The 14,695-nt window shown below is 42.2% G+C and overlaps 1 pseudogene; it reads left to right on the forward strand.

Annotated features, from left to right (window-relative positions):
* Window positions 1-14,695, forward strand: part of LOC121951701 — an 88,785-nt pseudogene that overhangs the window by 55,086 nt on the left and 19,004 nt on the right.

The following is a 14,695-nucleotide window of genomic DNA, read 5'->3' on the forward strand; positions in this document are numbered from 1 at the left end:
TTCTCAGGATAAAGGTTTTTGTTCTTATTCTGAAGTTACTGGAGTGTTACTGTGAGAAATACATTTGCATTAGAATAGAAAGGCTCGGTGGTTTTGGTGCAGCTGATAAAGGGCTGCAGGTGTCGTAGGTTTGTCCTTATGTGACCACACTTTGCATATATTTCTGCTGTGATGCTCAAAAATGGATTTTGCATCCACCCTCTTCCCCCATTCACCCCAAGGATAACTCAAGCACCAAAAATAGCTCCCCAAAAATATCCTGCCACTCTCTTATGTGCACAAGAGAGGGTCTCCTCCTCCCTTTGCTCTGCTGTATCTCCATCTTTCTGTTGCTGCATCTCTCAGCACCTCGCCCGCCTGCCCCCCCCCTCCTCTGTGTTTTCCTTTCATTACCCCCTCTGCGTGTTTTCTCGCCGTCTCACCTTTGTGTCTGCCTCCTCTCCCGCATTCTTAACGTTTGTTGGCGCTGCCGTTTTCGTTGTTGCTGCCACCACAAGCCTCCTCAGCTAAGCTTGGCGCAGCTGCTCCGCTCTGGTGCTCGATGCATTTTTAAACAGTCCATCAAGTTCTAGCACAACTTGTTTTAAAAATACATCTGCTGATTAATTGATGGAGGAGGCATGGGAGGTTGGACGCAAACCAGGAGGGCCACCTTCTCTTCTGGGCGATATAAAAATGTGGCTTTTTATTGTGCAGTCCCCGCTGACTTTGTAGTCCACATGGGTAGCACTGCAGAAAGGGTGTGTTTGTGTCTGCTTGTCTTCTCTGTGTATGTTTCAGAGTGTTTAAAGGCAGCATGGAGTGGTTTTAAATCCTCGCATTTTCCTGCGACTGTGGTGCATGTGCATTTGTGCATGGATTTGCATTCATGTATGTGGGTGTAGGAAACAGAGTGGCCTACTTTTACCTCTTGTTTGTGGAGGTGATTTATTGTTTTGGTCCGTCATGAGGACCAGAGAGCTGTAAAGCGAGATGTTTGCTCACGAGGAAAAGAGATGAAAGTGCCAGGGAGGACGTTAATCCTAAACACAGGTCAACATGAGAGTGAGACATGCATTTCTCCTTATTCCTCTTTAGTTTGTAAGAAGCAAATATTGCAAAACTTAAAAAATACAGGTGCATCTAAAAAAATATATCGTGAAAAAGTTAATTTTTCTTCATAATTCAATTCAAAAGGTAAACTTTCACATATTTTATATTCATTACATGTACATGACAAAAAGATAAAAAGACAGAGAATGAAAGTGTTGGGTGAATTTATTGACAACGTTTGGCCACATTTGGTCTTTCTCTTGTTCTCTTTATCTGTTCAAATCACTTTTTTTCTTTGTGTATTCGTCTGCTCCATTGTGCTCTTTTCCCACCAAAATTTGGGCCAATACAGATGTTTTTTTGTTTTTTTTTGGTCATTTATTCCCCTTTTGTGCTAGGTAGGAACACAAAGAAATCTTCATTTTTTAAAAATATCCCAAAGATTTAAAGTCATTCAGCCATTTATTAGACTAGCTGTGTTAGAAACCGTTACCTATCACGGAAATAGCGCACTATATAGTGTATTCGCCATTTTTTAGTAGTGTTTGAATTGTCAGCGTTTAATTTTATCCACTTTTTAGTGCACTATGAAATACCCACAATGCATGGCAAATTTAAGTGTACATATGATGTACCCCATATTTTACTCCCGTATACCTCAATGCAATGCGATAACCGAAATGTCGGTTATTCCCTGTTTAGTTCCCTATTTAATACACACCAGAGTGAGTGAGTGAGGGAAAATTATGACTACCTCTTTTTTAGGTCTGTTTTCTCTTTAGTCTCTTTTTCAAACGTCAGTGCTGAATATGGATGTAACGATGCATCTCAAAGCAGTTAAAAATCAATAAAAACTATGTGAGATTCAAATCGGTGAAATGAAAAATGAACCGTGATACTCTTTTTGAACAGCAGAGAGCGTAATCCACTCATGCCTTTTGCTTGTTCAGTGTCCTACATCCTGTCCGAGACCTCGCCAACGTGAGTAAGACGAAGCAAAGGCCCCGCGACAGGCAATATTGGAACAGAAGATGCATCCTGCAGTTTCAAATCGAAAGTGTGTCGGCATTTGAGTTTCCTTAAGTCAGAAAGAAATAGAGGTGAGAAGACAACACAAAACTTTTGCAAGAGGGTGTTGAACTACACGATTCGTACAGCTAACATGATGCAGCATCAGGGGCTGAGGTCCCGCCCCGCCTACGTACGTTACTCCTGAACGACGACTACATGACAAGCGCATTTACAACCCTGCTCGCCCAAACAAGTACAAGAGCCAAAGAGAGAGCCCAGCTTAGCGCCCACGAGTGGGACATGGCCAACTTAGTTCTTCAAACTCGCCCTCCCTGCTTTCCCCTCTAAAGCAAACCTTTCCACATCAGACACCTCTGTCTCAAGTGAAGTTTTTTTTTTAACAGCAGGGGACATTGTAGATGTCCAGAAATGCATTCATTGAATAGTTTGTATTTTGCATTTATACTGTACCTCAGAAATAATAAAGGATTCTTTAATTTGATATGGAAAAGAAGAGAAAACGCAGCTTTTAGTGTAATTTTTGTTTGAAATAATTAACAGAATATTTTTCAGTCCTAATTTTTCTGTAATCTCATTTTGTATTTTAAAAAAAATCTTGAGAAAATCGTATCGTGAGCCCAGTATCGTGAGTTGAGTGAATCGTTAAGAATAATCTGCGAGCGCTGCTGGGACGGAGACAAACTTTGTGGCCGAGATGACGAGGACAAGTTAACAACGATGTTTGTTGTGTTTCCATCAGTGCCAATTGACAGCTGAGCCGATTATAACCTGCTGCGGAGTCATTTGTCCCTGGAGAGGACATCCCTCCCCTCCCAATAAATGGGAGGTTGGCTCACACGGTATCTGGTGTGTTTGGAAACACTGACGTGTAAAAATTGCTGGAGGGAGATGCACACAGATACACACTATTGGTATTAAAGCTGTGAGTCAGACTGCCTCCCACAAAATCCCTTTAATTTAGAAAATGTGACTTCGTCTGGATTCATTCTGGGTAGCAATTTCTTTCCAAAATTGATACATAAAAAGAAAGTCTCTCTTATAATACCATATACCAACTAATTTATCAGATCCTCCTGAGCTGCATCAGTGGCTCTCAGTTGGCGGCGGAGCATTAAAGAGGAACAGCTATAATTCCTGTTCTCGGGTATAAAATGGACTCGGCTGCCCGCTCTCTCATGACCAGCATACCAATGACGGACTTTGGCAGCGCGAGGTTTTGATGAGGATTGTGGATGGAAGAAAACTGTTGCTTCACCTTTGTGTGACACATTTCTTAATCAGGAGGAGCGAGAGACGGACAGACGGCTGGAAACGGGAACGTTGTGACAGTTTAATTGCACACTGAGCCACGTTTTGACAGGATGGGTGAAAATGATCCTGTCAGTGTTAGATTACACAAACAAACACGGAAAATTAGGATCATTAAAGCAGGAGACAGATTTTATATTGCTGTCATAATGTCTTTTGACTATTTACCCTGCGCTCCTGGAGGTCACGCAGAGTGTAAACTGTTACACACTAGTTTCTCTTTTCTTTTTAGGCAGACTGTTGGAGCCGCAGGGTTGGCTGGTTTCTTGGGTTTTCTGCAGATGTTTTGCTTCTTTTCTGAGGAAAAGAGGTTACAGGTTCTGTTGTTGCTTAAGCTTAATTACTCCGGATAGCTGCTGTCTCTTGAACGCATGGTAAGAGTGAATCACTGTGCTGTTCTCCTCTGGGATGCGTTTACGCTGCGTCTATAATGATACACAATACTCTGAGGACATGTGGTTAACTGTAACCTCCACTAGATGGATTTTTGTAAAGCAAACATTCAACAATATAAAATCCCACTATAATAGAGTGGTGAAGGGATGTCGTATTTTTGTAGGCCAACGAGGAAGTTAGCACTTGTTCCCGCATCAAAAACCTTATGGGATTTTTTAATGGGATGTCCGATTAGCACCAAAAATAAGCTCTGTGACGAACACACTTTTATGACGCTTACACATTTTGTTCAGCGTGATAATCTTCACAGATTGTTACGACAATCGGCTCAAATGCCGCAACATAGGAGGAGGATGCAAAAAGAAAACATTTATTTACAAAAAGGTCAAATAAAAATGATAATACCAAACACAACAAAAAGATGTCCTGGAGAGAGTGAGCAGGTCATGCAGCCACTGATATAAACTCTGTTCACAGCTGCTCTCGATCAGTGCAGTTAGGCACTGATCACTAATGATCTGCACCTGAAACACAGAGGGAGGCACACACACACACACACGCACGCCCACAGGTGAGGCATATCAGGACATTAATAAACAATGCAAAACACAATGGCATGTAACCCCCCCATGGGCCACAACATTGTCACACCCCTTTTTTGCGGCGGATGTTTACTCTGAAGTTTTGCGCATCAGCTGTTGCGCCACTTTTGTGTGTTTTGAAGCGTAAATGAAATCGCTAGAAGCAAAAAGCTGTTGTTAGGCTACACACGGACTACATCGTGGTCGCACAACTTAAGTCAACACCCAAATCCTTCAACTTGTGATTTGATTTACACAATCAACAAATACTATAAACAGATAAATCTACACAGTTTCTGTGGCCGCTGTGATGGTGTCTAACGTCCCTTTTTCATGGTAAAACTAAAGGCAAATTTCCACATTTGTGGGACATCCAGTTTTTGTAAATTGGTAAAATTGTATGTTAAATAAAATGATATAGGAAGTAGAAACAGAAACAGACTAAAATGTATAAATAAATAGTCAATATATAAATAAAATTCAATTAAAACCAAACTAAAAATGTAGATGTTGAGTTTGCTTTTAAGAATATAAAGTAGCATCAGTATTATGTTTGTTCATGAGATGACTTCCATGTGGAAAAATGGTCTGAGGTTTTCAGCAGCCTGTGATCATCAAGGTTAAAAGTCCCCGTGTATGTTTTGTGTGAACTGAAGCGGAGCACATTTTAAACTCAGGAAGGAGTCGTCCTTTAACATCCTGGATGGTGTGTATCCAGCAGGTGAGTGAGGGAGCAGCTTCTCTTTGCTCCGGTGGAAACGAGCGCAGAGTCACTGCACCGGATCTCCAGCTCCACTCGGGTCGCTGGAGATTTGACATGTGGCGCCGTGCCAGTGTGCAAATGAAAGCTGTGATCTTTACAGCGAGGGATGTGAGACCCCGTCCTCTGTCGCAGCCTCGTTTTTAATGGTAATAGGTGCGAATAAGCACACCAAGGCTGACATTTTATATGCCAAATATTCTGTTTTATTCCAAACACGACAACCTGGGCTGCAAACGCAAACGCCGCGCGCTGTAAATACAAATTACCATAATCATACTGGGGATGTTTGCTAAATACCACCATGAGAACTCGCTCTTCAAACTCACAAATCTAATGTGTTCAGGCAGCTGACATGTGAACAACATACAGTCAGGAGAAGTCGGCGGGAGCTCTGGGGGCGGAGGATATCTGCGAGGCCAAATCTGCCTCCAGCTCTGCTCCTCACATGTTCGTGTCTGATTCCTCCTGTGTGTGCATGTGAGAGGCGTGTGACACCAGAGGGATATTTATATTTATATATATAATCAGTGTGTGTCGGTGTGAAGGCTAACGCCGCTGCTCCGCTCCACAGGTGATGATCCTGTACTTCCATCCCAGCGTGTTTCGCTGTGTCCTCCTGAGGTGGGTCCGCCTGCTGGGTTTCGCCGTCATGTACGGCACCGTCATCCTCAAGCTGTACAGGTACTGTCACACCACAAACACCGGAGTCACAACCGTCATGTGATACTCCTCTCATGTTGTGTTCACGCCCTAGTAACCCTTTGGACTCCGTTTAATGTTACACACACTCTTATAGCTCTGCACATAAAATGCATTTTTCACAATCAGGCTTTAAAAATATTATACATTAATATGATTTTCTTCTTTCAGTGACTTAATTTTCTAACCAACATCAGTCCTAATCATAAATATCAAATACTCAATTTTCAGAATTTTAACCCATTAAATGCAAAGTTTTGCCTTGATGCTACTATTGTTTTAGGTGAAAAAAAAATGCAAAAAAAAAAAAAAAAATCAATTATTTTCAATATACTACTTGCAAAGTAGATTTTTTTTAAATACCACAGCCTAGGATATGTCTGAGATTAGCAGCAACATTGATTTATAGACCTCTCCTCTCCTTTTCCTCTCCTCGTCTCTTCTCTAATCTCCTCCTCTCCTCCCCTCCTCCTCTCCTCTCCTCGTCTTGTCTTTTCTCTCCCCTCCTCTCCTCTTCCTGTCCTCCTCCTCTCCTCGTCTCTTCTCTAATCTTCCTCTCCTCTCCTCTCCTCTGTTCTCTTCTCTGATTTCCTCACCTCCTACCTTCCCTCCTTTCCTTTCTTTCTATCTCCTCTCCTCTCCTATCCTCTTCCTGCTCCTCTCCTCTGCTCTTCTCCCCTCCTCTCCTCTCCTCTCCTCTCCTCTCCTCTCTTCTTCTCTCCTCTCCTACCCTCTTCCTCTCCTCTCCCTTTCCTCTCCTCTCCTCTTCCTCTTCCTCTCCCTCTCCTCTCCTCTCCTCTCCTCACCTTGCTGATTTCCTCACCTCCTACCTGCCCTCCTTTCCTTTCTTTCTGTCTCCTCTCCTCTCCTCTCCTCTCCTCTCTCCTCTCCTTTGAGTTAGCCTTTCTCAGTTTCAATAATTCAGCTCCCTCTCAGTCTGCGCTCACACACATGTACACAGCCAATAAGCACATTTGAATTTCACATCAGGTTTCAGTCTATCTGCTCTCGCCTGCCCGAAGTATCTATTCACACGCACTCTCACTTCCTGCTCTTCAGCTCCGAGCGAGTGTTGCCGATACGGTAGAAGCGGGTCAAAGGCCGGCCAGAGTGTTCCCTTGGCAAAATTACCAATTAGATTTTTTCCCGCACTCGCTGGGTGTGAAGTGTGCCCAAGGGCCAAGCTCTTACAGCCCGGTCTCGCTGAATATATCAGAGATAAGATAGATTTGTCACAGTCTGGTCGGAGAAGAGCAGATGAGCACAGAGCAGAGACGTAAGCAAACAGAGAGGAAGTCTGCATTGGTAATTTTTATATACAGGGTTTATACAGTCCTGAAAAACCTGGAAAAGTCATGAATTTTGTAAATAGCAGTTAAATGCACCCTGAAAGTTTTGGAAAAGTCACAGAATTTTGTTTCACAATCCTGTGTTATAACACATGATGTGTTCAAAGACCATCAAAAATGTGAAAATCCAACAATAATTTCTGTTTTTACAGTCTCTGGCTGTGATGAATGGTGTTATTTTTGGTGATTTTTAAGGGAAATATCCCTTCCAAAGCTGCCGCCCTGCGGGTTTGGAAGTTTTGGCATGCTTTCTTTAAAACTCACCAAATATTTTTAAAGAGGAAAAAGAATCATCAAGTTTTTAATGAAAATTTAAAAAAATAATGATAACAATTTTCTTTAAAAATCCTCAATCCTTAAAGAAATGTTTAAAAAAAATATCAATAATTATAACTGGAAAAAAATCACCAAATTTGTTTTTATTTAAAAGTCACCAAAAAATGTTCATGAAAAAAACAAAAATGAAAATGTTTTTCTTTAAAAATTGCTTAAACTTTTTAAGAAAAAAAAAAGAAAATGTGCCTTCCAATCCAGTGAACCCGAGGGGTTTAGAGGGCATTTTTCTTTAAAAAATCAGCCATAAAATAACTATAAAATACAGCCATTTAAAGTTTTATGTCCTTCCCCTACTGCCAAAATAAAAAACATAATTCCCCCCAGTGCTTCAAAAATTCAACTTTTTGCACCACCCTACTTTATAAATAACAAACAGTCCTTACATAATGTTTAAATAATTACTTCTAATACTGTCTTGCATTCATTGTTTTTTAAGATCAGTTATACTTTAAAAAAACTATTATATATTAATGATAAAGAAGTGGTAAGGAGTATCGATGGTCGTTTCAGAGAATTTCAAATTTGCCTCACAGTCATGGAAAAGTTGGTAATGATGTTGGTAATGTATGATTTCTGTCTGTAACAGCTTTCTCTGTCCACACGCAGCTCTCCTCACCCAGCATCAGATCGCTCTAAAACTATTCTGGCTGATGTGTTGCATTTTTAATTCCCTTTACAGAGGCGGTATTGTCTTGTGTGCACGCAGCGAAGATACTGTACTGTGCAGCTTATAAATAAACTGCCTCTGCATGCATTCAGTCCTATTCATTGGACCGAATCCAAACTGAAAAACTAAAAAACTGACACCCATAAAAAACTCTTGAGTTGTTAAAATGTCAAAAGCAGAATAACCTTGTTCTCCTCTCAGACGGGTTCCTGCCCCTCGTTTATTTCCTCTCTCAGCACAGGAGACATTACCACATGAATTCAACCAACATGAATGATTGAAACAACAGAGCCTTTTCCTCTCTGATCCTCTTAATTCAAGTGAGCATGTTAGTGAGAGCAGCAGCCGGGGGCGTGAGCTGCCAATCGCAGCGGGAGCATCTCTCACTCACCTGCGCTGCTCATCATGATCTCACCCAGCTGTCTCGAGCGCTCAGCCTCCTGCTGTCCTCTCTCTGCTCCCTCTCTCAGGGTGTTAAAGGTGTTCCTGTCCCGCACGGCCCAGAGGACGCCTTACATGACCAGCTGGCGGGTGCTGCGGCTGCTGGTGGTGATCCTGCTGGTGGTGCTGTGGTTCCTGGTGGCCTGGACGTCCGCCGTGTGCCAGAACCCCGAGCTGAGCCGCGCCCTGATCGCCGCGGGCCTCACCCCGGAGGGGCTGCAGTTCAGCATGTGCCTGCTGGATCGATGGGACTACATGATGGGTGTCGGTAAGTGTGTGTGTGTGTGTGTGTGTGTGTGTGTGTGTGTGTGTGTGTGTGTGTGTGTGTGTGTGTGTGTTATCTGTGTTTACAGAATAAGAAACAAGTGTTTTGATTCTAGTTTCTACTTAAAGGGATAGTTCAAAATCAACACATTTTTTCAACACATTTTTCCTCTTACCTGTAGTGCTGTTTATCACACTTGCCTTTTCTCCAATATAATTGAAAATAGATGGCACTAGAGTTTGCACTTTGACCTGATGAAGATCTAAGAAGGATCAACATGTCTTGAAAAAAATAGTGTGGCATGAATTAAGTGTGCAGTTGTTATTTTTTTCCCTAATGTACACTGGTTTTTTTTTTTATAGCCTTGCATCTACGTGATGTATGTACAACTACCCTCCTTCAAAAAACAATCGATTTTCACCTGAATTTTTAGATATACATTTAAGACTCTAAATTACATACTAGCTTGGCTAGTTTTTGGTGGTTTGGGTTCCCAGAGGCTTTAACGTCTTGAGGCTCTAGTGAAAGTGTGGTCACAGTAGGTGGGTTTCCACGACAGATTTGCAGATATTTTCGAGATGTCGATAAAACAAAATTGCGAGATGACTGCAGTTCCCCTGACTGAGGTTATGCAACTTCTCCTCTTGCAATAAAATTCCAAGAAGTATGGCGATGGATGCTTAAAACATTAGCAGGTTTATTTCTGTTGCAGCCGCCACACCAGCCGTCATTATTTCCAATCGAGTGCGACTTAAGCTCCTTTTATGTGGGAGCCGCCACGTATGAGGGATTGCTGGGAGGTGATAGTTCACGATTTCACAGAGGCATTGTGGATTCAAAACTTCTGGATGATCCACTCAGCTTTTGAAGAGTTATGTGATGCAATAACACGTCTTGTAGCTCCTGCTGCGTCATGCCTGAGGGAGCCAGCTCCTGCAGACGAGCGTATAGCCATAGCATCCTGTGATGTATAAAAGCCAAAAAAGTGTTTCCATTGCAGTTTTGAAAAATATGGCTTTTTCAGATTGCCTGAAATACCACCTCATGGGAGCATAAAAACTTTTTGTGAGTTTTTTCGAAATTGACATGTTTCCATTAGGTGTATTTTATTGTCGCAATTTCAATCTGTGCAGTTCGAGGGTTAATGGGAACCAGCTGACGGATACAGGATGGCAAAAAGAAATCACAGAACTGAGTTTTCAACAGCTGCACCATATCTGACTCATTTGTTTTTGACAGTGCAGACCTTTCCGATGCTTGATAGAAGCTGATGGCATTGACAGCAAATAGATTGCACATAAATAAAAGGGACTGTTTGAAGTCTTTAAACTGCATCTTGAAATTTGCAGCGGGTCTTAAGCACAATGCGTCCATTGTAGTTGAAGTGACAAATCATGTCAGACAGAAATAAATAGGTACGGGCCGGTGAATCTCGTATAAATGTGATAAACTCCTCTTCTTTGACGGGTTTCGTGTTGAAGATAAATAGAGCCACCGCTTTAAGGGAGGCATAAAACCCTCCACAACACTCCGCCCGCTCAGCAGAAGACATTATTGTGCCGTAATAGTCCTGTTTATTCAGTGGCCTGCCCTCCAAGCAGCACTTTTAAGAACCCCTGCTCTGAACTGGAGGTTAAATGGATGCAGTTGTGAATTTTGATGATAGCGTCCATTGTTTGATTCACCTCTCTCTCCCTGATGGGGTTTGCTCACACAGTTTAATGGATGGTGCTGGGCATAAAAGTAACAATGGGATGCTCTGATAAACAAGATGGAGTACTCTGCTCGTACAGTGTGTTGGGCTGCCACCAGCATTAAAGCAGAACACCTCCAGAGGGCAGGAGGTGCCACCAAGTCTCTGAGTTATTTCTACAGCGCTTCACCTCAAGTGTTGTCCTTAAGGACTCTCCAAAGGACAACCTCATCTAGTTTAACTGGACGATAATCTATCACAGAATAAAATAAGAATAATAGAGAAGGCGGTGACTTGCCACAATCTGTAGCCATTATTAAACTCAAGTGAAACAAATTGCTTCACTAAATAACTTTTAATGTAAATTTGTTGCATTTTTTCCTACTGCAACTTTACCCCACCTTTCTTTTGATTCCCTGCTGCAGGAATTTAAACCTGCAATCCCCTTTTCTGGCAAAAACACTGTTGACACGTGCACTTGTTCATATGTTATAGTTCGCCCTAGTTGATTTAATAAAGCAAAACCACCTGCACAGTGTTTTATTTTGAAAATTGACAGGATTCGCTGCCATTGTGTCTGTGACTTCCTGCGAGCCTCTCCCTCGCTGCGGCTTCAGTGTATGATTTTCGCGCTAAAATGGTTGATAAATTGTTTTGAGCATCACACAATCGAGGCAAAATGACTCAATTAACCATCAGGGTTTAATCCAGGCACTTTGGAAAATCTCGAAAAACGATTATTTTTTAAACCTAACCAGTTGATAACTTTTACTGTTTCAGTTCCCCGACCGTAGTCAGCGAGCACAGCGGAGATTTGTTTACCTCCAGAGCTGAAGTAACTTCGGGGTTAACTTCCTTTACTTAAACCAGCAGCAACACGTTTGCTCCACTTGATCTTGAGAAGCAGCAGCATTTATTGACCGTAACTTGTGATTTAAACCGCACATTTGCTGCTAGGCAAAGACGCGTTTTTCTGCTCTGCTCCGTATACTCTGATGCATTCACTGATAATCAAGCACTCTAATGCTTTTGCTCAAGAACTCACACATAAACACACTGCCCTGTCTCTAAAAGCTCATTCGCACTGCACAAAAAACCTGCTAACATCTGGATTGTTAATGCAATCAGAAGGCATGTGATCGGCATTCACACCCCAGTCAAAAAAATCTGCAGTCGAGCTCCAGTCGGCATTTATGGGAACACAATTCCCGGGTAAACACGGTAATTTTAGCTCCCCGGCCAGTGGGATGCAATAACGTGCCGTCAATAATTACTGTCCGTGTCCACCTAAACAGCTAAAACACAGATCCAAATACATCTGCAGTTTGAAAGAGAGACTGAATAAGTAAGAGATATATAAAGAAAATAAACCGCTGAAAAGTTTTCAAAGACCTCTGTTCCTGCTGCTCTTCACCTGTTCTCCTGCCTGTCTGTCATGTCGCATGGATACACCAAAAATACAACCCACACACACACACACACACACACACACACACACACACACACACACACACACACACACACACACACTTACCGACAGCTGACAGAAAGACAGACTGGTGTGGTGTTAACTGGCAGTGTGAATGCAGTCTTTAAGGAGTTTATCCATGTTTGAAAGCTAATTTTGGTGAGAAAGCTGACGAAGGCACAGAGTACTAGCCAATCAGAGGCAGAGTAGGGTGGGTCATGATTTCTGCCTCCTAAGGGGAAAAAATACAGGGTACTGTGGCGTCCTACGCAAACCTCGCAAATGTTTTGGCCCTGTGGTGCACATTGTAGGGAAAACACTGCCCCTGGTACGGGCCGTAGCTGCTGCAGTGGTGAGCCAGTCATATGAAAGCATTAAACTTTTTTTTTTTTTACCATATTTATCAGCTATTGTTTGACAGGAGAAGTTATGATACTACTTAGTTTTGAGTCATCTCAGTTGATAGGTATTGAGTAGCAACACCCAGCTCCTCTGTCACGCTAACAGGCATTAACTGTGGTTGTTTTGGTGAGAAGTTTTAGGTTTTGTCCCTCATGTGTCTGGTGAGAACCCAGAGGGCCGTGTGTGTGTGTGTGTGTGTGTGTGTGTGTGTGTGTGTGTGTGTGTGTGTGTGTGTGTGTGTGTGTGTGTGTGTGTGTGTGTGTGTGTGTGTGTGGTGTGTGTGTGTGTGTGTGTGTGTGCGCGTGCGTGTGTGTGTGTGTGTGTGGTGTGTGTGTGTGTGTGTGTGTGTGTGTGTGTGTTACAGTAGCTTCCTAATGACAGACTCTTGAAGCAGGAGGCAGTGATGGGCACCTCACTGAAGCCAGTCTGACAGCAGGGGAGACTAATCCTGTTTGGAAAGAGGCAAAGGATGGCTCCCTAAGAGAAGCTCGGTCTGCCTCTGAAAACTGACGGACAGGCAGACACAGAGAGAGAGAGAGAGAGACAGAAGTGGCAGTGAAAAAAGAAGAGTGCAGCCTGTGAAGTATGAAGCTCGGAGGGATGTGGGAAACGATGCAGAGAGAGTTTTCCACCAGCTGGGGAGGGAGGGAGGACTTGAGAGGAAGAGAAGAAGAAGAAGAAGAAGAGGGAGGACAGCTAAGGACACTCTGGAGAGGCGACAGAGGAGCGCTGCATCTTCAGAGGAAGTGACGGCATGTTTGTGCCGTGACAGCTTCCCACAAACGCAGTAAATGGGATGAAACACGTAGAACACAGCAGTCCCTGAGTTTTGAGTTTTTTACATCCGTGCGTGTCGGTGTGGATTTGTGTGTGCGCTCAAGACGAAATAGAAAACGAGGGATCCCCGCTGTTCGCTGTGACAGCCAGTGAGAACACGGTGGTGTGTCGAGGCTACACTGAAGGACAGGAAGCTCCCTGCGAAGCTGCCGAGGAGGATTTCAACAGAGCATGTCATGCTTGTGAAAATTAATCTAATTGCTTTTTTTGTGTGTTTTTGCTTGTTTTGTTATAATGCTGACAAAGGAACACATGTTGGTCTGAAAAAAAAGAAATAAATCATCCCATTTTGTCTGGAAACACAAAACAAAGCAGAGTTGAACCAAAACAGTATTGACAATGTCAACAATAAGCATTTCATTTGAATCCGCAATTAATCTGCGTTAGTGGGAATTGTTATCCTTTCCCTCTTGCAAGCAGCTCTCCATGCATCCTGATTCAGGGGCTAAGTACCAAGTAATTAGTGATGATTTATAGACGAGGCCCATTCATGAATATTAATGGACTGTAATCACCGTAAAGACTTTATGGGCTCATATGCCAACACAGTCCTTGGCAGGGTTCTTGGAGCTCTTTGCTGTCTGCAAACATAACAACAAGCTCATATAGCTCGATTTGACTTGGAGATGCTCATTTGGAATTTTTATACGCAGTGTTGTAACAACTGAAAGGATTTTTAATCTGAAAACATGAAACTTTTTTCCAGTAAAAGAGGCATCATCTCTTTGTTCAAAGAGGGGCTCCCAAAGGGTTCTTCCTGAAGGGCTGAGGTTCAGCCCAAAACCAGTTGCTATTTTTGAACATTTTTTTAACGGTTCTTTGTAAAACTAAAAGTTCCATTAAAGAAGTGTTTCATTGCTAGAAAGATGGTTATCTCATAAAATTAGGCTGTCTCTCAATATAAAGACACAGATACTTTTAAAATTGGTGATAAATGACCAGAGAAAACAGAGAAAAGGCGATGTTTTTGCCCAAAATGTAGAAAACCTTCAACTACCAGAGTGTACTGCATCGAACCGGACCAATAAACTCTCCCCCTGACGGGTGACATAAGGACCCATCAGTCACCCGCTAGTTTTTAACTAGCTGAGAGCTTCTGTAAGATTCTTGTCACTTATCAATCATTATAAGTCACATTTATAATGGTTTATGACCATCATAAATGATATAGTGCATCATTATGTGTGTTTATGAATGTAGTCATAAAGTATTATGAGTGCATTATAATTCACTATGAATGCTGTCCATGTGCAATAGCTATATATATTTGTTTGTACATATTTTTCTTTTCTTTTTTTTCTAGTTTTATATTTTTCTCGACTGTTGAGTTGTTGCACCTTGTAATTTTATGTGCTATTTTTGCACCTTGTTTTTTTACTATTCAATATTTTTATATTTGTAACTATTTTTTAAAGTACCTCATAGT

Source organism: Plectropomus leopardus, chromosome 12, assembly GCF_008729295.1.
Source record: "Plectropomus leopardus isolate mb chromosome 12, YSFRI_Pleo_2.0, whole genome shotgun sequence".
NCBI lineage: Eukaryota > Metazoa > Chordata > Actinopteri > Perciformes > Serranidae > Plectropomus > Plectropomus leopardus.